At 43.0% G+C, this 27982-nt stretch overlaps 1 long non-coding RNA gene across 4 annotated transcripts; it reads left to right on the top strand.

Moving 5' to 3' along the window:
• The first annotated feature begins 161 nt into the window (after positions 1-161).
• On the top strand, positions 162-27982 carry LOC122541783. 4 transcript variants are annotated; one of them, XR_006309675.1, is made up of 5 exons: positions 162-424; positions 6064-6158; positions 11308-11359; positions 26155-26656; positions 27874-27982. It is a non-coding gene; the product is annotated as an uncharacterized LOC122541783 (long non-coding RNA). The 4 variants fall into 4 exon arrangements; XR_006309676.1 differs by lacking the exon at positions 11308-11359 and having other exon boundaries at positions 166-424; XR_006309677.1 differs by lacking the exon at positions 6064-6158 and having other exon boundaries at positions 167-424.

A 27982-nucleotide genomic window follows, 5' to 3' on the forward strand; every position in this document is an offset into this window, starting at 1 on the left:
TTAACTTTGTATATTCTAAGGAACGAACTTGCATTTAAATTTCCTGACCTCAGGAATATACAGCTAACTGAATATTTTTGAGGTGTGCTCACTATTAGAATGTAGGAAACACAGCATTCACTTTATGCACAGCAAGCTCCCCCCACAAACAACAGCCTGGAAAGAATCAGATGATCATCCTTTTGAGTGTTGGCGAGAGGCATAAATTGATCAATTAACTGGGAATTTTCTGGCTTATTTTCAGAATCATGGGATGGGATCTTTTCCATCCGCCTGAGAGAACAGACAAGACTTTGTTGTAATAGATAACAGTGCAGCACTCCCTTGGTACCAGCTCCTGGAGTGTTCGAGCCCCTGGAGTGGACCTCAAGTGGAAGTGCTACCCCTGAGCTCCAGCTGATGAACAGAAAAAACTTGCATTTAGGTAACTTGCCACTTTCCCAGGATACTCCTCAGTCCATGAGAGGCTTTTGAAATGTTGTTTCTGAAAAATAGTTATACACATATCAGCAATTTTGTATGTGGTCCTACATTAAATAACCAGGTAATAACTTAAAGTCTGACTGCGTGTGCGTGTGTGTGTGTGTGAGAGAGATGTGTGTGTGTGTGTGAGAGAGAGAGATGGTGTGTGTGTGTCTAGTGTAAAGAGAATTGTATATTTCCTCTGGCCATAGTGACTGAACATCTGCAAAAGATGCCATATAATTGTGTAGTCTGATCAATTCGAAATGGAGCCAAGGCGATAGGCTCCAATGAGATGTCCTCTCTTACCATCCTCTGTTAGTAGTTATATCCAATAAAACCTGGATTCTGGATTACCAATCCAACAACACTACCACAGTGCCATCACCTCCCTTTCTATCTGATACAAATAGCTAAATATTAACCAGAATAGATGCACAGATGTAATGGATTGTAGATATTTTTAAAATCAGCCTGGTCACATATGTTAGCTGGAGGAGGTGGGCCTTGAACTGAGACCTTCAGGCCCAGAAGCAGAGACACCACCACAGCACTGTGAAGAAAGCTTTTTGCAGTTCACTCATAAAATGTCATATTTCTAAAGTGTGACTTACTCATGAAATCATATGCATCATCACAGGAAGTGGATGCAATGTCACATGGTTTTGCCCACTCTTGCAGCATTGTGGTAAGTAAAGCTACAGTAATTTGTTTCTTAGATAAAGCTTTCTTAGCTCAGCAGACTCAGAAGATGTTCTTCATCAGCATTAAAGCGAAGAAGATTATATTTTAGGGGTGAGGTGTTCATCCTTTCTCTTTGGATGATTCTGTGGAATTTTGGAATCTTGCTGGTGGTGGGAGTGGAGGGGGGAGGGATCTTTTTAACATCTCACCTGAAAACTGCATCTCCTGCAGTGCAGCACTCCCTTAATACAGCAGTGGTGAATCAGCCTGGATTACCTCAACTCCTCCAATGGAGCTTCATCCTGACCTTTTGACTTCAAAGTGAGTGCTATTATTCATGGCATCCTGCAGAGCGAAAACATTCATAGAGTCATAGAGCTGTATGGCATGGAAACAGACCCTTCGGTCCCACTTGTCCATGTTGACCAGATGTCCTAAAATAATCTAGTCCCATTTTCCAGTATTTGGTCCATATCCCTCTAAACCCTTCCTATTCATATATCTATCCAGATGCCTTTTAGATTTGTAATTGGACCAGCCTTCACCACTTCTCATTCCATACACGTACCACCCTCTGTGTGAAAAAGTTACCCCTCAAGTCCCTTTTAAATCTTCTCCCTCTCACCTTAAAACCTATTTCCTGTAGTTTTGGATTCTGTTACCTTGGGGAAAAGATCTTAGCTATTTACCGTACCAATACCCCTCATGATTTTATAAACTTCTATAAGGTCACACCTCAGTCTCTGACCATGGTAACACAAGTGAAAAAGATCATCAAATATCTCTGTTGCTGGCATATTCTTTGGTGGCAGCTTCAATTAAATGTTCAGTTTAAAGAATTGCAAGTGCTGTTTGCAAAAGAAGGCCATTTGGCCCATTGTGTATCTGCCCGCTCTCCAAATGAGCAATTCACTTAGTGCCATTGTCCTGCCTTCTCCCTGTAACCCTGCATGTTTTTTCAATTTTGTTTTGAATGTTTCACTTGAACTTGCCTCCACCACACCATCAGACCTTTTGGAGCTAAGCTACCCATTTTGTTATGTCTAAATCAGCCATTTAAAACTAACCATTGAAAAATCTAATGATTTCTGCTGACATGAGCAGTTCACCAATCCTCCTTTCTCTAGATATTATTAATCAACTTGTTCACACCTCTGGAGCTGATAGGACTTGAACCCAAGTATCCAGGCTTAAAGGTAGGGGCATTACCACTAAACACAAGAGCCCCTTCACTACAACTGGTATCCTCAGCTGGGTTTCCAGTCAAGTACTAACCAGAGGCCTGTTTAATTGTGTGCAGAAGGTGCAGATCGCTAGTGAATCCAAACAGAAGAAGCATTTGTGTCACACCAGATAGTTTAATGTATGATAACGTGAGCTACAGTTACATTAATTTCTCAGGATTTATTAGGACTAACCAGAGCTGTACAGGATACCTCTGCTCCTCTCAAAATCTTGTGCATATCTCAACTGACTACACTCAAAAGTAGTGACATTATCTGATTGGGCAGACCAACGTGACCGTGAACCTCTTCAGAATCAATACCGCATACCACAATGTCTTTCCAGCTGCTACTAGATTTCGCCATGGGGATTTAATGGGCAGTGTTTAATACTTAGATTAGATTACTTAGTGTGGAAACAGGCCCTTCGGCCCAATAAGTCCACACCGACCCACCGAAGCGCAACCCACCCAGACCCATTCCTCTACATTTACCCCTTCACTTAACGCTATGGGCAATTTAGCATGGCCAATTCACCTAACCTGCACAAACAGGCCCTTCGGCCCAATAAGTCCACACCGACCCACCGAAGCGCAACCCACCCAGACCCATTCCTCTACATTTACCCCTTCACTTAATGCTATGGGCAATTTAGCATGGCCAATTCACCTAACCTGTACATTTTTGGACTGTGGGATGAAACCGGAGCGCCCGGAGGAAACCCACGCAGACACGGGGAGAATGTGCAAACTCCACACAGTCAGTTGCCTGAGGTGGGAATTGAATCCGGGTCTCTGGTGCTGTGAGGCAGCAGTGCTAACGCCCATGTTTTTAGGGTAGGAGGTTCCAATTTTCCCTCATGAGTCTGCTCCTTGTAAAGAGCAATCAAAAACCGTTGGAAGAAACTGAAATCAAATATCAGAAAGTATAGCAAAATGATCTGGAAGATCTTTATCTTGTGATTTTTTTTTTACTTCACGCCCAACAAGGTGGGACGTTGAAAGTAAGGAATTGGATCCATTGTTAGCCTCTCCGGCCTAGTGAAGCACAGTGCAGACTGAAGTTCCTCTATCCACAGCCAGAGTTTGTCATGTACAGGCCTTAGCTCCTTTGCACTGTGGGCCAGGAGCGTCTTTCTGACCCTGTTCCAAATTGGGTTGCATGTGACCTCAGGGTGGGCTGAGAATGCTCAGAATTCCCTTAGGCATGCAGCAACCAGATTAGCCAGCTTTTAATGAACCACTGGAGGCTACATTTTTGTTTAAAAGAACCTTTCATGGGATGTGGGCATAGCTGCCAAGGTCAGCACTTGCTGCCCATCCCTAATAACCCCTTGAACATAATAGTTTGCTAGGCTGTTCCAGAGGTAGGTTAAGAGTCAACCACATTGCTGTGAGTCGAAAATCACTTGAAAGCCAAACTGGGAAAGGATGGCAGATTTCCTTCCCCAGATGATGTTAGTGATGGATATTTACTTCAATTGATGCCAGTTACGTGGTCACGATTACCCAGCTCGCTTTATAATCTAGAAGTTTTTTTTAATTGAATGTTGACAATCTATGAAGGAAACCTTTTTGTTTGTTTTTAGCACACTGTGATGGCAGAGAGTGGGAATGCCCTTATTGGCACTACATGCATACCATGGGTTGCTGCTGTCCACCCTCACACCCTCTTCCCTTTCTCTTTCCCAGTCCTATGACACCTCTTTTATTGCCCTCAAGTTTCATGAGTTGCCTCTGGGTCTGATCACTTGTCAGGAATAAACAAATTGGGTGAGTTGGATCAATTTACAATCACCTTTGAACTGGGCCTCATTAGATTTGGGCCCAAGGCAATTTCTCAGCCTCTGGAGGTTAAGGAAGTCTCTCCAAATTGTCTGCTCAAACAGTCCCGAAGCATTGACTCTGAAGCAAGAGGACATGTTAATGCACATCCTGTATCATTTTGTCACTCAGTTTCTCATTATTGAGAATGTTTCTATTGTTAGCAGAATTTGATTGATGTGTCTACATAACGTAACATTGGACACGGTGTAAAACAGTAAAGCTTATTGACTTGCCTTTCTTTCTTTGAAATTTTGTTGATGGCTGTATTTTTGAGCAATGTCTTGATTTCTTTATCTGTGCTACCTTAATTGTGTATGCTGTGTCTGTTTTGTCCTGCCCTAGTGGGGATTTTGAAGAACTAGCAATATCAATGTTCAGGTAACAGTGATTTATGCACGCGAAAAGTGTAGTGATGACAATGAGGTCAACCAGGTTGATGTCATACAATATGAGTTCCCTGATTAGGGTTGTTAATCTGGTCCAATCAGGGAGCTCTGGCTGACAGATAAAAACAGGTGCGTCATGGAGAAAAATGTGCACTACCGCTGATAGGCGGTAGTGTGGGGAAAAGAAAAGAACAGGAGTGTCAGACGTCATGTTCTCTCTGAGAGCTGCCTCTGAGGGAGCTGGATCAGTGTGTGAAGGACTCTCCATTTTGTGTTAAGGAGGAGGGATTGACCTCTGAACTGCCTGAAAAAAAAAGATAAAAATAAGAGAAAAAAAACAGGAGTGTCATGAGTGCTGGGGGAAAATAAGCACTACCGTTGTTAGGTGGTAGTGTAAGATAAAAAAGAGAGAGAAAAAAAACAGAAGTGTCAGACATCCTGCCACTCTGACAGCTGACTCTGAGAAAGAGTGTCAAGGACTGTCCATGTGTAACTAAGGGATGACCTGGTGACGGGATACCAGACTCTGTGGAGTTATTTCAGAAAGCATTAGTACAGAGTCCTAAAAGGCTCATACAAAATATGAAGTTTTTCAGGCATGTGCTGTAAACCTATAGTGCACGAATCATCCAAAACCCAGCCATATATGTAGTCCATCATAGACCCTTTCTGCTTTGTGATGAAGGAATCACTAACATTTTCAAGGCATGAGAATTTGCAGAAGTGGGAGAAACCTCAGACCATGTATTATTGATGTGGGATGGGTAGCTAACATTAGTCACAAGCCTTCATCTCACTGGAGCTTTGTTTGCAAAGGACCCAAACCCAATCAAATCCAGGAACTCTCTCGGGCAAATAGGCTGGAGCTGCTCTGTGAGTGACAATTGAATTTTAAGAATCCTCACTTCCCACATCTTATTTCCTAGTATCAACCTTGCTAGCTATAAGAAGGACTGAAAAGGATGCTAAAAAAGATTTGCAAGGATTTACTGAGACTGAAGAGTTTGAGTTATAAGGAGAGACTGGATAGGTGGGGACGTCTTTTCCTGGAGCATAGGAGGTTGAGGGATGACCTTGTAGATATTTATAAAATCATAAGGGGCATAGAAAAAGTGAATAGCCAAGGCCTTTTCTCCAGGGTAGGCAAGTCCAAAATCAGAGGGCATTGCTTTAAGGTGAGAGGGGTTAAAGGTTTAAAAGGGACCTGAGGGGCAACTTTTTCACACAGAGGGTGGTGCATGTATGGAACAGGCTGCCAGAAGAAGTGGTAGAGGCTGGTACAATTACAGCATTTAAATTTGTTCAGGTACAATGATAGGAATGGTTTAGAGGGATATGTGCCAAATACAGACATATAAGACTAGTTTAATGAAACCTGGTTGACATGGGCAAGTTGAGCCAAAGGTCTTGTTTCCATGCTGCATGACTCTATTACTCTCTGTTCAAATACCAAAACACATCTATTTTCTGCTTCGTAACCAGGGCAGTGGATGTACATTCCAAGCTGGCAGCTTTAGCTACTCCTGGCAATCCAATGGAGTCTCTACAAGGAAGGTTATACCTCTTGCAATCAGAAGGTGACACCAATATATTTGCTGTTGATGCGATGAGGGTGAACATTTTTTTTCTTTTTATTAAGTGATCACGTGGAATCCCGTGTGCCCGAAATATCCAATAGGTTGATTGAAACCATATTGTTGGAATGTACACCTCAGGGTAAAATTACAAGTTATTATCAGAAAGAAATTAGCTTGGAAGCAAAGTGAATAAAATTCCATACTAAATTTGTAGCCCAACTTGAAAAACAAAGAAATTGTACTAAAGGTAAGGGATAGAACTTCCTTTTGGATTGTCGCGGTGTTAAAAGAAATTTTACCTTAGCTGCCCTACCTTTAGAATGAAATATTAGATGACCACCAGAATGTATGGCTCAAGCTGTTATGAATGATAATAGTACTACTTTATTGGCACGGTGGCTCAGTGGTTATCACTGCTGCCTCACACCACTAGGGACCCAGGTTCAATTCCACCCTTGGGCGATTATCTATGTGGACTTTGTACAGTCTCCCTGTGTCTGCGTGGGTTTCCTTCAGGTGCCCTGGTTTCCTCCCACAATCCAAAGATGTGCAGGTTAGGTGAATTGGCCATGCTAAATTGCCCATAGTGTTCAGGGATGTGTAGGTTAGGGGAATGGGTCTGGCTGGGATACTCTTTGGAGGATCGGTGTGGACTTGTTGGGTCAAAGGGCCTGTTTCCACACTGTAGGGATTCTATCCTATTCATGACAAAACTGTTTTCATTATAATTTCATAAATCAAAGTATGATGGCCATAAAATCTTTACCTTGTGAGGGTCTGTTTACGTGCATTTAATGAAGCAAATGTAAGCACCCACCCACTTTCTGAGGTTACATGGAGCTGCACACTGTGTTGTGCATTGGTCTTACAGAGGTCTCGAACCAAACGCAAAGAAATGAATTAGTTCTGAAACCAGCCGTAAAGTTGACCTCACAAAACAGCCATCTGAAAACGTAGCAATATTTGAAGGCAGGATGAACTCAAACTGTTGGAATGAGAATGGAATAGGAGAGAATAAATGTTTGACAAAAAGAAATTTGCTACTCCATATTGTGAGGGCTGCAAAGGATGGGGAAAAGTAAGAGATATTAATAGTTTCAAAAGAAGGCAGAAAGTGGGAAACGTGAATATTAGCAGTGTGACTTTTAGCTAGGTAAGGAGTAAACACATAGACGTAGGCACAGCCAACTTCACGAAAGCGAGAACAGTAGTGCAGGTCCCTCGGCTACATTGAAATCCATCCACTGGAAAAGCTGCTGCGTAAACACAGACCTGCATTTATATAGCACCTTTCACAAGCACAGAGTTTCCCAAAACACTTCACTGCCATGAAGTACTTTATAAAATGCAGTCACTGTTGTTGCGCAAAAAAACACAGCAACCTTTCCTGTTGCACAGCAGGATCCCGCAAACACTGTTTTCTGATAAAGGAAGATCAACTTGAAATGCTCTTCAACCAGAAGGCAAAGACAATGAGCTCAAATCATTTCAAGAGAACCAGAGCTGACGTAAGGTTTCATGATCAGGAACACTGTCTCATGATGGGTCACATCTGGTTTATAAATGTTAGCAGAATACAGCTGTTCATCTGAGGTGTTGGCATTGTGGCAATGTCACTGGATGAGTAATGCAAGGGTCTAGTCTATGCTCTGAGAACACAAGTTCAAATCCTCCCATGGGAGCTGATGGAATTTGATATCAATTAATCGAGTAAAGGTACTATTCAATTATAATAGATTTGTAGAGCCATATAGCATGAAAACAGATCCTTTCATTCAACTAGTCCACGCTGACCATGTTTCCAAAATAAACTAGTCCCACCTATCAACCATGATTGTAAAAATCCTCCTGGTTCACAAATATCATTTAAGGAAGGGGAAATCTGCAGTCCTCAGCTGCTCTGGTCTACATGTGATTCCAGAGAAATGTGGTTTGCTCTTATCTCCCCTCTGAAATGGTTGAGCAAGTCATTAGTTCAAAGGCAATTTTTTAAGGGCCTTTCTGGTGATGCCCACATCCCATGAGTGAATTTTTTAAAAAATTGAGAAATGATGTATGTACCAGATGTGGTATTGTCTGTTTATTCTTCAGATTTCCTTCATTTTGGATATTTAAGCCCCCTGTGTAAGCAGAGTGGTATGATTAGTTCTCTTTCTTTCCCTTGTGACTTTCAAGAATGCTGCATAAATTTTTGTTTTGAATCCAACAATCCAGGTCTTGGTCACAAGGCTGATAAACACTCATCAGACTTTTAACCCAGTCAGACTGAATGCTGCTATGATGCAGCATGAATCCAGTCACTGAAGGTCCTTTCAGAAACTTGTGTGAGAACATTGACCCAATTAGTTCTTACTTTGTGTCTCCAACAAGCCGTCCTTGCTTAAGCATGTTATTTAGATCCACAAAAATAAGCTCTTGTTTAGGCTGCGCCTGATCACCCAGCAGTGAGAGGAACATAATAACAGAAATTGATGAGGAGAGAAGGACTGAAAATAGCAGAAGCAGCTTTCTGTGCTAAAGTGCAGAATGCTGTGTCTCAAATAGGAATGACGTACCCAAAATTATTCCTGTTATAAGCTTAGGTTAAAGTAAATCCTATCTGCTTTAATGCAAGTGTCTCCCTTGAGATTAATGTGGTTTAGATCAAATGTTGCACTGCTAATATTGACCTTGTGACTATCAAATTCCTGTGCATTACTTTAATAAAGAGGTCAGACTATTCATCACTAATATTACATCACACAGAATAATAGAATCCCTACAGTGTAGAAACAGACCATTTTGCCCTACAAGCCCACACCGACCCTCCAAAGAATAACCCACCCAGATCCATTCCCATGCCTTATTACTCTACATTTCCCTTGTTTAATGCACCTAACCTACACATCCCTGACCACTATGGGCAATTTAGTGTGGCCAATTCACCTGACCTGCACATCTTTGGACTGTGGGAGGAAACCGGAGCACTCAGAGGAAACCCACGCAGACACGGGAAGAATGTGCAGACTCCCCACAGACAGTTGTCCCAGGTTGGAGTCGAACCTGTGTCCTTGGCGCTGTGAGGCAGCAGTGCTAACCACTGAGCCACTGTGCTGCCAATTTAAAATTTAGTTACAAACTACCCTGTCGAGACAGATGACTGGCATGCTAGCTGATAACCACATCACAGATTCTTAGAGACTATACAGTGCAGAAAGAGGCCATTCAACCCATTGAGTATGCACTGAACCCAACTCCCCCGCACCCCGACATGGGTTTTTCCTGTGGCTAACCCACTTAGCCTGCACATCCTGTACACTTACAATTGCCCAATTCACCTAACCTGTACATCTTTGGAGGAAACTGGAACACCCAAATTAAATCCACGCAGACACAGGGAGAATGTGCAAACTCCACACAGACAGTCACCCAAAGCTGGAACCGAACCAGGGTCCCTGATGCTGTGAGGCAGCAGTGCTAACCACTGAGCCACTGTGCTGCCCACATGATGCTTGGGGAAAACAAAATTTCCCCATGTCACGGGGGATTATTTTGCCAATTATGTTAGTTCTGTGGCCCACCTTCTCTCGGATACTCTGCCCCAAGCCAAGGAAGGGTTAAGCTGCCAAAGGGCTGGTCTCTCATTAGAGAGTGATGACTGGCAGTGAGTTTAACCTGAGGGTTACCATGCCTCAGGTACAGGACGATGTTGAGAAGGCACAACCTTCACAGTGACATCAGCTGCTGCAGTTGTTATCAATCTGTTTAACAAGCCAGCCAACTGAGCTAACTGACCTTCAATGCCATTTCCAGAGGCACAAACACAAGCATGGGTAGGGCAAGAGAGGTGGAACCAGGATCAGCAGGAACAGGAATGAGCTCCGTGTTGGTGACACCAATCTAGTCCACACCAACTATCCAAGCCAATTGGCCCGCACCCTGACAACATGCACTTTGACATTCAGCCCAGAAGTGGAGGGAGTCGGTAGAGCATCCAATTTTCTTTCCATTACTTGGCTGATCAGGGATCTCTCCCCACTCCCTCCACTGGCCTATGTTGGAGGGACTTACATAGTAATATGATAATAATGCCAGCACCTTCCTTGTCATTAAGTCCTGGAGTGAGATTTGAATCCAGAGTTCTTAGCTCCAAGGTAAGGGCTTTTACTCACTGTGCCACGAGACCTCTTTGCCTACCCAGCTGCCATTGAAGGCATTTTCTCATTATTTACTCAATGAAAATCATTTTGTGATTTTGAACATCTCTATCATAACCTCACTGAGCCTCCAAGAAGAGTTACTCCAGCTTTCCTCTCATTAACAGAGGCCTTTATTCCCAGGTACCAATTTTGTGACTCTCCTTTACACCTTCTGTATGATCCTGACATACTTCATAAAGTGCGATGCCCAGAATTGAATACAACACACCAGCTGGAGCCTTACCAATTTTTTTATGTAAAAAGGTCGCACATAACTTCTATTGTATTTTTATTATTTCACAGGATATGGTTCTCACTGGCATGGCTGACATTTACAGTCTGTCATTAATTCCTTTGAACTGAGCAGTTTGCCAGGCCATGACAAGAGGGCATTTAAGAGTTGACCACATTATAGTAGTCATGGAGTCACATGTAGGCCAGGTCAGGGGAGAATGGCAGATTTCCTTCCCTAAATGACACTATTATATCAGATGGGTTTTTAAGATAATTGATGATATTTTCACAGTAACTGTTCCAGATTCTAGCTTTTATAGTCCAGAGTTATTAATTGAATTTAAGTTCTATCAGTTGCCTAGGCCTCTGAATTACCAACATACTGACATTAACACTACACCACCAAATCTCCTTCATCATGTACTGATACAGATTCTGCATAATAACACTGTGTCATCCAATTACATTAGAAAAAAAGCTCAAATTGTACTAACTAGAATCCAGACTTTAACAAAAGTCTGCTTTCCTTAAACTGAAAATGAAATAAGAAGCGACCACATACACCTTGCAATATTCACAATTATTGCAAAACACCTGTTGTTCTTCCACATATTGTGTAAGCTGGAACTTACATCAATAGGTTTTTGCAATAGAACAGAAATATTTGGAGTCAATTGATCTTTAGACTAGTCTGTGACATGCCTGCAATCTGTAATCTGTTTTTAATACCTCAACAGCTCGGCTTGGTTCCAAGAGACTTGTTCACTTGCTCAAGACTTAGCTGCTCAGGTTTGTGTTATGGATCTCTCTGAGCTATTGAGGAATTATGCCAGAACATGTGACTGTCAAAGCTTGTTCCCTTGCCCAACTCCTGCATCTGGACCCACTGTGACCAGTTTCCTATTTCTCCTCTCCTTCCTGAGTTGTTTGCCTAAAGGCAAGTCTGACTTGTGGGGCCATGAGCTCTGTCACAGGTGGGGCAAGGATGCGGTCCTGAATCCATCCCAGATGAAATGGGGATCAAATCCCTCAGGGTTGGCATAAAACTGATTCACACTGGCCATCCAGCCTGCCTATAGTTACCATGGTAACACATGCAGTTTCTAGCCTCAAGCTATGGATTATGGTGGTGGAGTCTCCAATTTCTCTTGGAAAGATGAGAAAGTTCACCTGCCCTTACCGTCTGATGTTGACAGTCCTCCGATTCTGGTCTCTTTAGATAGATTCGATTCCCTACAGTGTGGAAACAGGCCATTTGGCCCAAATGTCCACACTGACCTTCCGAAGAGTAACCCACCCAGACCCATTCCCCTACCCTATTATCCTACATTTACCCCTGACTAATGGACCTAACGCTATGGGCAATTTAGCATGGCCAATTCACCTAACCTGCACACCTTTGGACTGTGAGGAAACCCATGCAGACATGGGGAGAATGTGCAAACTCCACACAGACATTGGCTCAAGGCAGGAATTGAACCCAGGCCCCTGGTGCTGTGAGGCAGCAGCGCTAACCACTGAGCCACCCAAGAGACCCTTGTCCTCTTCCACCTTATTCATGGGCCCATCTAGACCCTAAACTCTCAAAATTTCCTCCCCTAAACATTTCCACCTCTCTCCTTGAAAACCCTCCTTATAATACAGGTATTAGAACATGTATTAGGTCATCTATCCCAATGTCTCCTCCCTTGGCTCAATATCAACTTTTGTCTGATCACATTGCTATGAAGTACTCTGGGACATTTCCACAACATCCAAACATTGCATGTATAATGCTGTATGGTTCTTGTACTCTTGGCCATCAGTTCTGTTTCGTTCTTAAAGAATTTCTAGGAAATTCTTATGGTGCAGAGGAGACCTTTTGGCCCATCTTGTCAGCAGCAGCTCTCTGAATGAGCATCATTACTTAGTGCCATTCTCCTGCCTTCTCCCCATATCCTTCTGTACTGTTTCTCTCTAAATCATCATCCACTGGCTTCTCGAATACCCTGACTAAACCTGCCCCCATTTCACTTCCTAACTACTTGCTGAGCAAATGTCTTTTTCTCATATTGTATGTGAAGTAAATCCACAGAGGCCAGTATCCCATCACCAAGTCACCCTTAATTTACACATAAACAGTCATAGAATCATACAGCTTGGAAACAGACCCTTCGGTTCAACCCATCCATGCCAACTAAGTTTCCCAAGTAGTCCCACTTGCTTGCATTTGGCCCATATCAGTCTAAACTTTTCCTATTCATGTACCTATCCAAATGTCTTTTAAATGTAACTGTACCTGCATCTACCACTTCCTCTGGCCGTTCATTCCACATATGAACTGTGTGGTAGTTTATTCTGAAACTAGGCTCCTGAGTCTTAATTGGGGGAAACTACAATACCTTGACTAAAATACTAGGAGAAAGTGAGGACTGCAGATGCTGGAGAGTCTGAGTTGAAAAGTGAGGTGCTGGAAAAACACAGCAGGTCAGGCAGCATCTGAGGAGCAGGAGAGTCAATGTTTCAAGCCTAAGCGTTTCATCAGGAATGTGGAGGGGATAGGTGGCTGAGAGATAAATAGGAGAGTGGGGGTGGAGTTGGGGGGAAAGTAGGTGGGGAGGCAATAGGTGGATGCAGGTGGGAGGGAGGTAATTGTGATCGGTCGGTGGGGAGGGTGGAGCGGATAGGTGGGAAGGAAGATGGACAGGTCAAGGGGGCGGTGCCGATTTGGAGGGTTGGATCTGGGATGAGGTGGGGGGAGGGGAGATTTGGAAATTGGTGAAGTCGATGTTGACCGTGTGATTGTAGGATCCCGAGGCAGACGATGAGGCATTCTTCCTCCAGTTGGTGGATGGCTTTGATTTGACAGTGGAGGAGGCCAGGACTTGGGGGAGTGGGAGGGGAAATTGAAGTGTTTGGCTACAGGGCGGTGGGATTGTTCGGTGTGTACGTCCCAGAGATGTTCCCTGAACCTCTCTGCATGTTGGTGATCTGTCTGCCCGATGTAGAGGAGTATGTAGGAGACTATAGTACTACCTCATACAGAGTCAGGCACCAGAGTGTCAGTATCCCTGGTACTCAATCCTTTTATGTCAGCCAGGACCCACTGACTGGACCAGATTAACAGTCCGAATCAGGGAATTCGTATTCTGTGAGCTCCAACTGGCTGTGTTGGAGTAAAATTTGGTTTTCTTTTGCAAATTTCTTTAAATCTGTGCCCTCTTCTTCAATCTTTTGAGTGAGAACTCTTTTTCTGTGTCTATCCTGAAGTCATACCAGAGTTGAAATGTTAACTCTGTTTTTCTCTCTACACAGATGCTGCCACATGAGCTGAGTTTCTCCAGCATTCTCTGTATTTGTTTCTCCATATCTGCGTTGTCCAGATTGCTCATGATTTTGAAAATCTCTATCAGCTCTCCTCCTAGCCTTCTGTTCAAGGAGAACAACTGACAACAGCTAACTGATATGACCTTCATTGGTTCTCTAACACGAGTGGGCTGTTTCCATTCAAGGCTAAAGTTGTGCGTTTGTGGACTAAACTTTGCCCAGTATTGGAAAAACACACTTATAAGGCTCCTGAGTTTTATTTTTAACATGGATTTTGCATGTACGATCTTCTAAGATATAACCCAGACACTGGTGGAGTAGAGTCGAGAGTGTGGTGCTGGAAAAGCACAGCAGGTCAGGCAATCCTGATGATGGGTTATGCCTGAAGTGTCGATTCTCCTGTTTCTCAGATGCTGCCTGACCTGCTGTGCTTTTCCAGCACCATATTCTTGACTCTGACTTCCAGCATCTGCAGTCCTCACTTTCTCCTACTGGTGGAGTAGCAGATAGCAAAGGGGACTGTCAGAGAATGCAGCAGAATATAGATAGATTGGAGAGTTGGGCACAAAGATGGCAGGTGAAGTTCAATCCAGGCAAATGGGAGGTAATGCATTTTGGAAGATCCAATTCAAGAGCGAACTATACGGTAAATGGAAAAGCCCTGGGGAAAATTGATGTCGTGAGAGATCTGGGTGTTCAGGTCCATTGTACCCTGAAGTTGGCCATGCAGGTTGATAGAGTGGTCAAGGAGGCAAAAGGCATGCTTTCCTTCATCGGATGGGGTATTGAGTACAAGGTTTGGTAGGTCATGTTACAGTTGTATAGGATTTTGGTTTGGCCACATTTGGAATACTGCGCACAGTTCTAGTTGCCACATTACCAAAAGGATGTGGATGCTTTGGAGAGGGTGCAGAGGAGCTTCACCAGGATATTGTCTGATATGGAGGGCACTAGCTATCAAGAGAGATTGAGTAGATGAGGATTATTTTCATTAGAAAGATGGAGGCTGAGGGGGGACCTGATTGAGGTCTACAAAATCATGAAAGGTGCAGATAGGGTGGATAGCAAGAAACTTTTTCCCAGAGTGGAGGACTCAATTACTAGGGATCATGAGTTCAAGGTGAGAGGGGAAACGTTTAACGGAGATATCCCTGGAAAGTTCTTTATGCAGAGGGTGGTGGGTGCCTGGAATGCATTGCCAGCAGAGGTGGTAGAAGCGGGCACCGTAGTGTCCTTTAAGAGGCATCTAGACAGATACATGAATGGGCAGGGAGCAGAGGAATACAGAACCTTAGGAAATAGGCGACAGGTTTAGACAGAGGATCTGGATTAGTGCAGGCTTGAAGGGCCGAAGGGCCGTTCCTGTGCTGTAATTTTATTTGTTCTTTGAAGGGCATGGAATTAGAAAAATATCATCTTTAAATATCTGAGGTGCCTCAGATGGCTTAAACCACAGGTTTGAGAGCTGAAGTGTTCCCAACTGTGTGGGTTCTGATTGCTTAAACAAACTCATGCAAGGATCCCTAATGGCAGTCCTTCATTTCCGGGATAGATGTGTACAAGATGTTTACAATGTTACAAAACCCACAGCACACTGCTGAAAACCAGAGGCAGGAGGGGCTGCTGGGTTCATCTGGACCAGTGGAAAGAGAGCATTTATTGTCACCAAACAAGCAACGGGTTTGCTTATAGCACCACCTTGTGGAGCAAACTTCACTGAGGGAAACCCAGCTCATCGTCAAGTAGACACATAACACTGCAATTTTGAGCAATAGCAGGCAATGTGGGTAGATAGGAAGTTGCAGAGAGCCATGGACAGAATGAACAAATGGGCTGAATTAAAGAAATTGGGGTTTAAAGTGTGACATCATTCACTTTGGATCCCAGAAAGACAAATCTATAGCCAGGAAATTTGTTGCTGTGATGTGATTCATTTCAGTAGGAAGATCCAGCAAGAGGAGATATAAAATGAAGGGGAGGACTCTAAAGAGGGTGCAGAGAGACTGGGGTTGATGTGCTCAAATCACAGAAAGTGGGTTACAAGAGTGGCTAGTAAAGTTTTGAGCTTTGAACCGAGTAGGTTGAAAGCAATGGAGCCATTATAGACCTGTGTAAAAATGTGGCTCAACCTAAACAGGAGCACTGTTCCAATTTTGAGCATCATGCTTATTGAGCTTAGATAATCTAATAACAGACCTCAATCCATTTCCTCAAGCTAAATCATACCTAATGATTTAACAGCAGAAATCCACACCTCAGCTGCTGCAATTCAACCTTCTAGCACAGTCTCTACCACATGACTAAGGTCACCATAACTTCATATCATACATCAGAGGCTCATCTGCCTATTCATTAGAGCATGTTGCACATATCTCTTTAGGAAGGCACTGAAGAGGGTGCAGAAAAGACTGAGGAGAATGGTTTCAGGGATGAGACAGTTCACTTGCGCAGATATATTGGGTCAACTGGATTTTTTTGCATGGAGAAGTTTTAGGTTTTGGTAGAGGTTCAAATTCTGGTCAAGAGGGAAGGGAAAGGCTGTTAGCTGAAGGTTTGCTAAACACAAGATGTAGATTTAAAATGATTGGCAAAAGTAACAATAACACAAGGTAAAGTTTAATTACAAAGTGAGTGGTTAGAATTTGAGATTCTCTGAGTGTGAAGAGAGGAACTCTAAATTTTAAAAAAAGCCTTCACAAAGGGAATTGGGCAGTTACCTGAAACCAAGATAATTTGCAGGGCTATGGGTAAAGGAGTAAGAGTGGAAAATTGAGCTGTGCTTGCAGAAGGCCAGCACAAGCATGATGGGTCAAATAGTCTCCTTCTGTGCTGTAACGGTTCCAGGATTCTATAAGTATTCTCTTACTGGTGAGAGGCTGGGAGCTACAGAGAAAAAGATTGGATATCTGTGCCCACATGTCACTAAGCTGAGCACAATTACAAATAAGGTCATAGAATGTTGATCTTTATCTCCAGGGGATTGTAGTACAAAAAAAGAAGGAAGAAATTACTGTTTTTTTAAAATACATTTTTGAGCTCAGTGATAAGCTTCTGGAGTGTGCTATTTTAACCCTCTGTTCTCATGTTTAGAATTTTGCTTTTGGCTGAGCCATTAGCAATCCTCATTCACCCACACCTAAGCTGAATTCTTCAGTCCTTTTAACTGTGTTTTCAACTTGTATTTTCCTTCCCTCTGTCTGATTTGTTTTTAAATCCCCACAGCCGGAAATTTTCACAGATTCACAAAATTGTTGTGGTGCAGGATTCCATTTGGCCCATTGGTTCTATCGCACTTGTTCCAATGCTGGGCAAGATATATACTTATTTTATTTCCAATATTGGTCCTTCACAATCTGCTAAGGTAAGTTAAACTTGCCATAGTCTCACCAGACCATAGGGCTGCTCTTTAATGAGAGGGAAAGAACCAGTGGTGGGTTAACCTGAGGGTCACCATGCCTCAGACGGAGGTGAGGGTGGGGTGGGATAGGGAGGTTGAGAAGGAGAGTCCTTCATGACAATGTCAGATGGTGCAGGAATTAAATCCACGCTGTTGGTATAGGTCTGTGTCACAAACCAGCCATCCAATCAACTGAGCTAACCGGTCCTCCCCACTACCAAATAAATATGTCTTTTTGTAATTTTTTAAACCCAGAATTCTTCTTACACACAACAAACATTTTCTCCATTCACCAAATCATCCAAAGTATTCTTTCATCTATTAACCACCACCAGTGAGTCATTCATGTTCTGCAATTGATTAATTTAAGTGCAAGGCTAATACAGACCATCAACGGTGAAGGAGAGTGGGTGAATTCAAAATGGAGTTGGAAAGGGATGCAAGATACATATCTGCTCAATTAATAAAGAATCATCACCTGTTTCTCTAAATATTAAATAAAAACAGATTTAACAGTGTGAGAAACCACATATAAACAACTTGGGGGAAATAAACTTGCATGGTGAGGCCTTCTTGTGCAGCAGTGGTAGTATCCCTCCTGCTGGACCGGGAGGCCTATATTCAAGTCCTACCTGATCCAAAGGTCTGTAATAACATCTCTGAACAGGTTGATTAGAAAAGCAGGTTATATTTTTTTTAAAAATCTTGCATTGTAAGTGCATTGCATGTAGGAGTTGAGATGTCATCTTGCAGCTGTACAAGACATTGGCTAGGCCAGTTTTGGAATACTATGTTCAGTTCTGGACTCCCTGTTATAGGAAAGATGTTGTTAAACTTGAAAGTGTTCAGAAAAGCTTTACAAGGACATTGAAGGGTTAGAGCTATAGGGAGAGGCTGAATAGGCTGGGGCTATTTTCTCTGGAGTGTTGGAGGCTGAAGGGTGGCCTTATAGCAGAGAGTGAGGACTGCAGATGCTGAAGATTAGAGTCGAGAGTGTGGTATTGGATGCAGGTCAGGCAGCATCCGAGGAACAGGAGAATTGACGTTTTGGGCATAAGCCCTTCATGAGGACCTTTTAGCGGTTTATAAAATCATGAGGAACCTGGGCAGTGTGAATAGCCAAGGTCTTTTTCCCAGGGTAGGGGAGTCTAGAACTAGAGGGCATAAGATGAAAGGGGAATGATTTAAATGGGACCCAAGGGGAAACGTTTTCGTGCAGCGGGTGGAACATGTATTGAATGAGCTGCCAGAGGAAGTATTGGAGGCTGGTACAATTACAACATTTAAAAGACATCTGGATGGGTACATGAATAAGTAGGGTTTAGAGGGAAATGGGCTGAATGCTGGCAAATGGGTCTAGATCAATTTTGGATATCAGATTGGCATAGACAAGTTGGATCGAAGGGTCTAATTCTGTGCTATCCATCTCCATGACCCGATGAGTGAATAGAATGGCTGTATGGGACTGACTAGATTGCTCTATGATGGGCAGTTTAGGACTTTGCGTGCTGCTTGGCTCCTTCAGTGGAGCTCTGTCTTTCTCTGAGGTCTTTTAAGATGAAGTACACTATTAGGTTTCCTAAAATTTTAGGAAATTAGATTTTTGACCCTCGGGGATTTCATGATCACTGTGGGCCCTTTGCTGTATTCTTTCCAAGGAGATTAAACAGAAGTGAAGAAATCCATGGTCGTTTTAATTGCACCTGTTAGTGGAAAGGAATTCAATGGCCTGAACTTTCGCCCCTGCTTTCTCATCAAAACATGGATCTAGAGCAGCCTCTACAGCCAATCTGTGTAGCAGGGTCAGTGGCAGGTGTGTTAAGTCAATGCTGCTGCCCGAGCACTGAGATACTGACCTGGACCGGTGTGTGAGTTTCACATATTTTGTCTTTGAGGTTACTTGCTCCTAATCTGTAAGTGAGGCTGTTCAATTACTTATGTATTGTAATATTCTTTTATTTACATCCGTCCATCCAGAAGTTATTAATTACAGTTCACTAGTGTACTATCTGAGATTTCTCTCTTCACATGCTGTTTCCAAACTGGTGTCTTCTCGCTTGCTAATATCACGACCTCGATAAGTCGCATTATATCACTGTGTGAGAAGTGGCTATTGATAGGATGGACTACGATTTGCACAGAGAAGTTGCAGTTAAATTAAATACCATTAAATATTGGTAAGCCTGCAGCCATTGTTTTCAGTCCTCAGTTCAAACTGTTCCCTCCAGCTCGATCCAAACCTGAGATTAAGCCAGAATGTTTCATCTTTCCTTCTGAGATAAGCTTCTAATCACACAGTTACACCATTATGGTCAGCATTTATTTTCAGCGCTGTAACATAGTTTGACTTTTACCCCATCTCAGCTCATCCCTGCCTTTGTTGCCTTTAGCTTTGACTTTTCCAATGAACTCCTCACTGCTCTACCCTCCCTAAACTTGTGATCATCCAAACATTTGCTGACCATGCTTACCCTGATCACCTATTGCCTCTGTGCTCACTGTCTGACACTGCCTTCCATCAAGCAACATCTTGATTTTGAGGATCTTATCCTTGTTTATAAATCCTTTCCTGTCCTTGTCCCTCCCTGTCTCTGTAATCTCTTCCAGCCCCACAACCCTCCAAGGTATCAGCGCTCCTCTAATTCTGGCATTTTAGGCTTCTCCAATTTGAATTTCTCCAACAGTGAGGGTGTTGCTGCTCAGGTCCCAATCTCTGGAATTTCCTTTCGACACCTCTCTACCTCACTGTCCTCTCAGGTACTCTTTAATCCTATCTCTTTGACCAAGCTTTTGCTTTTTTGACATAATACATCCTTTGATGGTTCAGTGTCACATTTTCATTTCTAATATTTGTAGGAAGTATCTTGGGACATGTTGTTTAAGGCATTATGTGGATATAAGTTGTCGTTGTTCAACTCTCATCTCTGTTTTTTGTATAATAACTTCTAATATCAGTTTTTTTCTCTCTCTCTCTTTCTCTCTCAGTCTTACCTACAGCAGCAATTCAAAAAGGCAGCTCATCATCCTTCTCAAGAGCAACTAGGGACTACATGTTAACCAGCCAGTGACATCCATATCCCAAGAGTGAATTAAAAAACAATGTTTTCTGAAGCTTATTTCAGTCTCCTTTTAGCCGATATTAATTTCCTGTCCCATGTTCTGCTTTCTTCTATATTTTTCTCTCTCTCTCTCCCTCATAAGCACACTTACACTCTCATGTCCTTAGCTGATGTTCTCCTGAAGTCTTTTTTAGACACCGTGACTTATAAAACTCACCACTAGGTGATGCTCGCATCCGTCCCTTCAAGGAGTGAGTAATTGAAGAGTGCTGTTTGAAACGTGATGAAGAATGATGGCCTGAGATGCCACTATTGACCTAGAATTCCTGGGGCAATCAGAAATTATACCAGAATTTGAGAGATTTTTAGTTCCAAACGTGCTGATGGGAATTTGAGATCAAATGTGCTGGTGTTCCCTTTAGGATATATTCTGGGAGGGGCTGCTGTCTGTCTGTTGTCATATAATGACATAAATCTTCAAGTCCCTTAAACTACTATCAATATTATAGCTCAATATAGGAGCAATTGACTTGCAAATGTATTGCACATAGTCTCCTGGTGAACGATATTGGTGCATTGTCTTCAAATAAAGAACACATATTATAGTTTCACTGATTCCTATGTGTGATTATGTTACATATTTGAAAATAAGAACATAACAGCATGGCCTGCCATGAAGCCACTCTCCCAGAGCCATCTGGGGTGGCACGGTGGTTCAGTGGTTAGCACTGCTGCCTCACAGCACCAGGCCTGGGTTCGATTCCATCATTGGCTGACTGTCTGTATGGAGTTTGTAGATTCTGCCTGTGTCTGCGTGGGTTTGCTCTGGGCTCTAGTTTCCTCCCACAGTCCAAAGATGTGGATTGGCCATGCTAAATTGCACATAGTGCCTTGGGTTAGCCATGGGAACTGAAGGATAGGATAGGGGGTAGGTCTGGGTGGGATGCTCTTTGGAATGTTGATATGGGTGCTGAATGGCCTACTTCCACACTGTAGGGATTCTATAATCTTTATTTTTATTTCGGGATGTGGGATTCAAGCTGTTCTGAATTTCTGAGCACATTGAGAGGTGTGGGTGTGACCATGGATAGGAATCAAAGGTGCAGGGTCTTCTGCCTCTAGGTTCCTTATCTCCCCACCTTCTCCTGCCCCCTTTTTAACCCTTTAGCAGCTTATATCAGACATCTTTGCAATGCATTTTGACTCCTATAGAATAGTCCAGCATAGAACAAGGTTATTCAGCCCATCCGCATCAGTTTGTTTGAAGAGGAATTCAGTCAGTTCACCTCTATCCTCCAGGCCCACACAATGTTTCACTGATTTGTTTTCTCCAAGTAATTATCCAGTTTCTTTTTGATTATGAATCCGTTCCCAACAGGGAATGAGTGTAATCCAAATGCAAAGCACTTTTTGTGTCAGAGTTTTTCCTTGTGTTGCCTCTATTCACAATCAATTTAAATGAAGTGAAATCTGGATCATCTGAATATCAGATGGAAAATGGAAAATTTCTTATTATTTCATCTAAACACTTCATCATTTTAAATACCTCCATCAAAACCTCTCTATGATTTCTTGGCTGTTATCAAAGTAGCCCCACTTTCTCTGTAATCCTTAAACCCTGGAGCCATTCTAGTAAATCTCTTCTGAACCCTCTACAAAGCTTTTGTATGATTTTGGTGCCCAGAATTGGAAACCTTGGTTACCATGGGGTTGGAGAAAGTGAGGACTGCAGATGCTGGAGATCAGAGCTGAAAATGTGTTGCTGGAAAAGCGCAGCAGGTCAGGCAGCATCCAAGGAACAGGAGAATCAACGTTTCGGGCATAAGCCCTTCCTCAGGAATTCCTGAAGAAGGGCTTATACCCGAAACGTCGATTCTCCTGTTCCTTGGATGCTGCCTGACCTGCTGCGCTTTTCCAGCAACACATTTTCAGTTACAATGGGGTTGAACTGCTTTCTGTATATTCAAAACTTCTTTGCCTTGTTCTCTATTTATGAAGACCATCAAAAGTTCAGTTTTCAATATGATACACTTTACAACCATACCTTGGTCAGAGAATTGCACACAGCTTGGTCATTCATCTTATGCAACCAGCTCTGCTTCTTCAAACCTAGTGCTATATCAACATAATTTGAGAACTCTTCTTGAGATTTTCCCAAGGGCTACTTTATAATTTTAAAACTCTACATTTTGTTTTTTAATGGCTCCTTCTTAATTTTCAGTGACTCATTTATTAGGTGATGGAGTCATGGTGGTATTTGAGTTGACATGTTGGACCCTCATAGAAGCAGAATTAAAAGCTGCATGAAACCTAAAACCGCAATACACAAGGAAAGTATTAATTCCATACACACTCCTGTATTTAAATTGATACAAGACAATAGGCACAAGTTAGCGGCAACCGCTTTCTCAAAATAACTGATGGAGGTATTTAAAATAATTAAACTACACCTTCAGCAGAGTAATGAGGCCACACCTAATACATTTCCTTTGCATATCCACAATCTGGAAGATTTTAACCATTCAGTCACTCCCCTATTTACTGCATCTCTGCTGCAGATGTAGACTTTAATAACTGCTGGTTACAATAGCATCTATTCCATTTCTCCCCAATTGTAGCTCCTGATTTGAAGCAGCCTTAAGCTAGTGATCCCACATGCATTTTCAAGGAATTCGTTATCTCTATGATTTCAGATTTCCTGGTAATTGAATATTCCAGTGTTGACAGGATATATAGGAGCAGAATTAGGCCATTTAACCCATTGAATTAACTCCACTGTTTGATTGTGGCTGATATTTCAACCTCATTTTCCTGCTTTCTCCCCATAACCCTTGATCCTGTTATTAATTAAGAACTTGTCTATCGCTGTGTTAAATACAATCAATGACTTGGTCTTCACAGCCTTCTTGTCAATGAGTTTCTCTGGCTGAAGAAGTTCCTCCTCATCTCAGTTCTAAAGGGTTGTTCCTTTACTCTGAGGCTGTGCCCTTAGGTCCAAATCTCTCTTACTTTGAAACATCTTCGCCACAACCACTGTATCCAGGCCTCCTAGTATTCTGTAAGTTTCAATGAGAATCCAACAGACCCCTGTGTCAACCCAATCTAGTCCCACCTGCCAGCACGCGGCCCATATCCCTACATACCCCAATCCTTCAGACCCAGAATTCTCAAACCCACCTCATATGATAAGCACCTCATTCCTGGGATCATTCTTGTAAACCTCCTCTAGAATCCCTCCAAGGCCACTACATCCTTCCTTAGATATGTTCCCAAAACTGCTCACAATTTTCCAAATGTGGTCTGACCAGAATCTTACACAGCTTCAGCAATATATCCCTGCTTTTTAAGCATCTTGAAATGAATGCTAACATTTCATTTGCCTTCCTAACTGCCAACTCAACCTGTATGTTAATCTTAACTAGGACTCCTGAGTTCCTTTGTGCTCAAGATTTCTGAAGCCTTTCCTCATTTCGAAAATAGTCTATGCCTCTCTCTTGTTCCTACTAAAGTTTAAAACTGTTTGTCTGTTTACAGCCTCCTCCTTCCTCCACACCTTGCAGTCACCTGCCCTCTCTACCTTGGACCCTACTTGTACAGTCCTTGCAGCCTCCTCCCTTCCTCTCATCTCCCATCTCCTTGCCCCTTGCAGTATCCTTCTCTCCCCACTACCACTTACAGCTTCTTCTCTTTACTCAAATGCCTCTTTCTCCATTTCCCCTACCCCTTGCAGAAGCATGTGTTCCTATCCTTGGCCCCATCTCCATCCAGCTCCCAAGCAGTAGCAGGTGGCAGGACCCGGACCTATCTTATAGCTACTCCTGAGTCTCACAGGCATACTTGGCAACAGCTAAGGTCTGGAGTCACACTGGGCAAACCCCAAGCAGCTCCATTGATCACAGGCACGGGGCTCCAGTGATTGGCTGTAGATGCACCTCTCTCCTGGGTGGAAGGATTGTACTTAGGAAAAATTTCCAAAAGGCCAAGATTGACAACTGTCGAAGAGTGTAGCACTAGAAAAGCACAACAGGTCAGGCAGCATCCGAGGAGCAGAAGAGTTGACCTTTTGGACATAAGCCCTTCATCAGGAACACCCGAAGCATTGACTCTCCTGCTTCTCGGATGCTGCCTGACCTGCTGTGCTTTTCCAGCACCACACTCTTCAACTCCGATCTCCAGCATCTGCAGTCCTCACTTTCTCCTAAAACTGACGACACTTTGATTCAGTAGAAGGTAGAGGTCAGCAGGAAAACTTTGATGGCAAAAATTGGATCAAGCTACAGAAAGCTGATTTACACTTTTGGTATTAGGTAGCTTTCCACTTACATTCGTGAATCCCAATTGTCAACGTCAAAAATCACACAACAGCAGGTTATAGTCCAACAGGTTTAATTGGAAGCACTAGCTTTCGGAGCGCCGTTCCTTCATCAGGTGGTTGTTGGATGAAGGAGTGGCTCTCCAAAAGCTAGTGCTTCCAATTAAACCTGTTGGACTATAACCTGGTGTTGTGTGATTTTTGGCTTTATACACCCCAGTCCAACACCGGCATCTCCAAATTATGACTACTATCGACACCAATTGCTAACAGTATTCAGAATTTTGAGCTCTCTTGAGCTTTTCATATTGAATCAATTTTCTCCAGAAATCTAAAGTATGGTCATCAACACACCCAGGGCTAGTGTGTCTGTTAGGAGTTAAAATAAAGAGCAAAGAACCAAGAAAGTTTACAGCCCAGGAACAGGCCCTTCGGCCCTCCAAGCCTGTGCCAATCCAAATCCACTGTCTAAACCTATCACTCAATTTCTAAGAATCTGTATCCCTCTGCTCCCCACCTACTCATGCATCTGTCCAGACGGACCTTAAATGAATCTATTGTGCCTGCCTGTACTACCTCTGCTGGCAATGCATTCCAGGCACCTACCACCCTCTGTGTAAAGTACCTATATCCCCCCTTAAACTTTTCACCTCTCACTTTAACGCGTGACCTCTTGTTATTGAATCCCTCACCCTGGGAAAAAGCTTATCTCTATCGACCCTGTCTATACCCTTCATGATTTTGTAGACCTCAAGATCCTGACATCAGGATCAAATGCAGGTCTGCAATATTTTGAGAACCATGATGTGGAGGGGTTGGTGTTGGACTAGAGTGAACAAAGTTAAAAATCACGCAACACCAGGTTATAGTCCAACAGTTTTATTTGGAAGCACTAGCTTTCGGAGCGTTGCTCCTTCATCAGGTGGTTGTGGAGTATAAGATCATAAGACACAGAATTTACAGCAAAAGATTACAGTGTCATACATTGGTATATTGAATAAACTTGGATTGGGGGTTAAGTCTTTATCTTAACATATCAGGTTTGTTCAATATATCACTGTATGACACTGTGATTTGGAGATGCCAGTGTTGGACTGGGGTGGATAAAGTTAAAAATCACACCAGGTTACAGACCAACAGGTTTGTTTGGAAGCACTAACTTTTGGAGCACTGCTCCTTCATCAGGAGCGGCGCTCCGAAAGCTAATGCTTCCAAATAAACCTGTTGAACTGTAACCTGGTGTTGTGTGATTTTTAACTCAGTATGACACTGTAATCTTTTGCTGTAAATTCTGTGTCTTATGATCTTAAAATCCACAACCACCTGATGAAGGAGCAGCACTCCGAAAGCTAGTGCTTTGAAATAAACCTGTTGGACTATAATCTGGTGTTGTGTGATTTTTAATTATATTTTGGGAACAATCAACCATCATGCTTTAGGGCTAGGGTTAACTGCTCTCCAGTGGGTTCTTTCTGAAGCTAACACCCCTCTATTATTAATACACTTTCAGCCCCGGTGCCTGAAGTGGAAGCTGTTAAGGCCTGAACACAGAGAGAGAGAGAGTGAGAGAGAGCGCCCCACAACATACAGGTGCCCTTGGAAAACCAGGTCTAAAACATCTACTAGAAGATCAGCCATAAGCTGCTGTGCCATGAATGTATGGGCCAACCCATACTGGTCCTGGCTCCTGTCATCTCATCACCACTCGCTATTCACTGGCTGTATTTCATAGTGTGTGTTCCTGCCTACTGACTGGAAAATTCCCCTGGAGGATGCCTCCCTGGAAATGGTCATAGAGGAAGAATGATGCTGCGGCAATGAGAAGTGACACAAATTCCAGGTGTGCCGACTTCTATTCCTTTCTCCAGCCTCCCAGAAATCCTGCCCTTACACTCCCTTCATTCTTATTTGTTCACAGGATATGGGTGATACTGGCTGCACCATCTACACTGCCAGGAGTCTCCAAGATGAATTTTGTGATATTTTTCACCTCTCCAAGTATGTGGAACTGGGTAAGGATTTTTTGACGTAGTTTGTTGCCACCAATCCTTTGTCTTTGCTTTGCCTTGGGTCCATTTGGATTATCGGCAGAGGACTATCTACAGAAGATATTCCATTCTAAGATAACAATAAATACAACCACGTATGGCCAGGAATATTTATAATGAGCTTCAGCAGCTGGTGCAGATATATTTGCTCCCTTCAAAAACTAGAGTAGAATGCTTTGCCTGTGTGTGACATCAGTGTAGACAATGTGATGTGAACATTAATCTTTTCAGAACGATTACCTTATGCAATATTGCCAATGCCTTTGAGAATTGCTGTCCATGTGATGTAGACACACCCACAGTGCTGTTAGTGAGGGATTTTGACCCAGTGACACTGAAGGAATGGCGAGGTATTTCCAAATCAGGATGGTGCGTGGCTTGAAGAGGAGTTTGCAGGGGTTGGGGTTCCCATGCATCTGCTGCCCTTGTCCTTCTAGATGGTATAGTTCACAGGCTTGGAAAATACTATCTAAGGAGCCTTGGTGAGCTTCTGCAATGCATTTTGTCGGTGGAATGCACTGTTGCAACTGTTTGTTGGTGGGAGCGGTGGGAAGGGAGTGATTGTTTATGATAGTTGTGTCAATCAAATGGGTTGAAAATGTGTTGCTGGAAAAGCGCAGCAGGTCAGGCAGCATCCAGGGAACAGGAGAATCGATGTTTCGGGCATAAGCCCTTCTTCCTGAAGAAGGGCTTATGCCCGAAACGTCGATTCTCCTGTTCCCTGGATGCTGCCTGACCTGCTGTGCTTTTCCAGCAACACATTTTCAACTCTGATCTCCAGCATCTGCAGACCTCACTTTCTCCTCAATCAAATGGGTTGTTTTGTCCTGGATGGTGTGAAGCTTCTTCAGTGTTTTTGGAGCTGCATTTATCCAGGCAAATGGGGAGTATTCTATCACACACCTGGCTTTAGCCTTGTTGACTGTGAACAGGCCTTAGGGAGACAGGATGTGGGTTACTCACCACTGAATTTCTAGCCTTTGGCCTGTTCTTGTAGTCACACTATCAATAATGCGGGTTCAGTTTATTTTCTGATATGGTAACACCCGTGATCTTGATAGTGGGAGATTTAATGATGGTAATGGTACAGAATGTCAATGGGTAATGATTGTATTCTGTCTTGTTGGAGCAGGTTATTACGTGGCACTTGCGTGTTGTGAATATTACTTGTCACTTTTCAGCCCAAACCACGTCTTGCTGTATAAGGACTCGAAGTGCTTCGGTATCTGAGGAGTTGCAAATGTTGCTGAACATTGTGCAATCACCAACGAACATCCCCACTTCTTACCC

The sequence above is a fragment of the Chiloscyllium plagiosum genome, chromosome 38 (genome assembly GCF_004010195.1).
Source record: "Chiloscyllium plagiosum isolate BGI_BamShark_2017 chromosome 38, ASM401019v2, whole genome shotgun sequence".
In the NCBI taxonomy this organism is placed as follows: Eukaryota; Metazoa; Chordata; class Chondrichthyes; order Orectolobiformes; family Hemiscylliidae; genus Chiloscyllium; species Chiloscyllium plagiosum.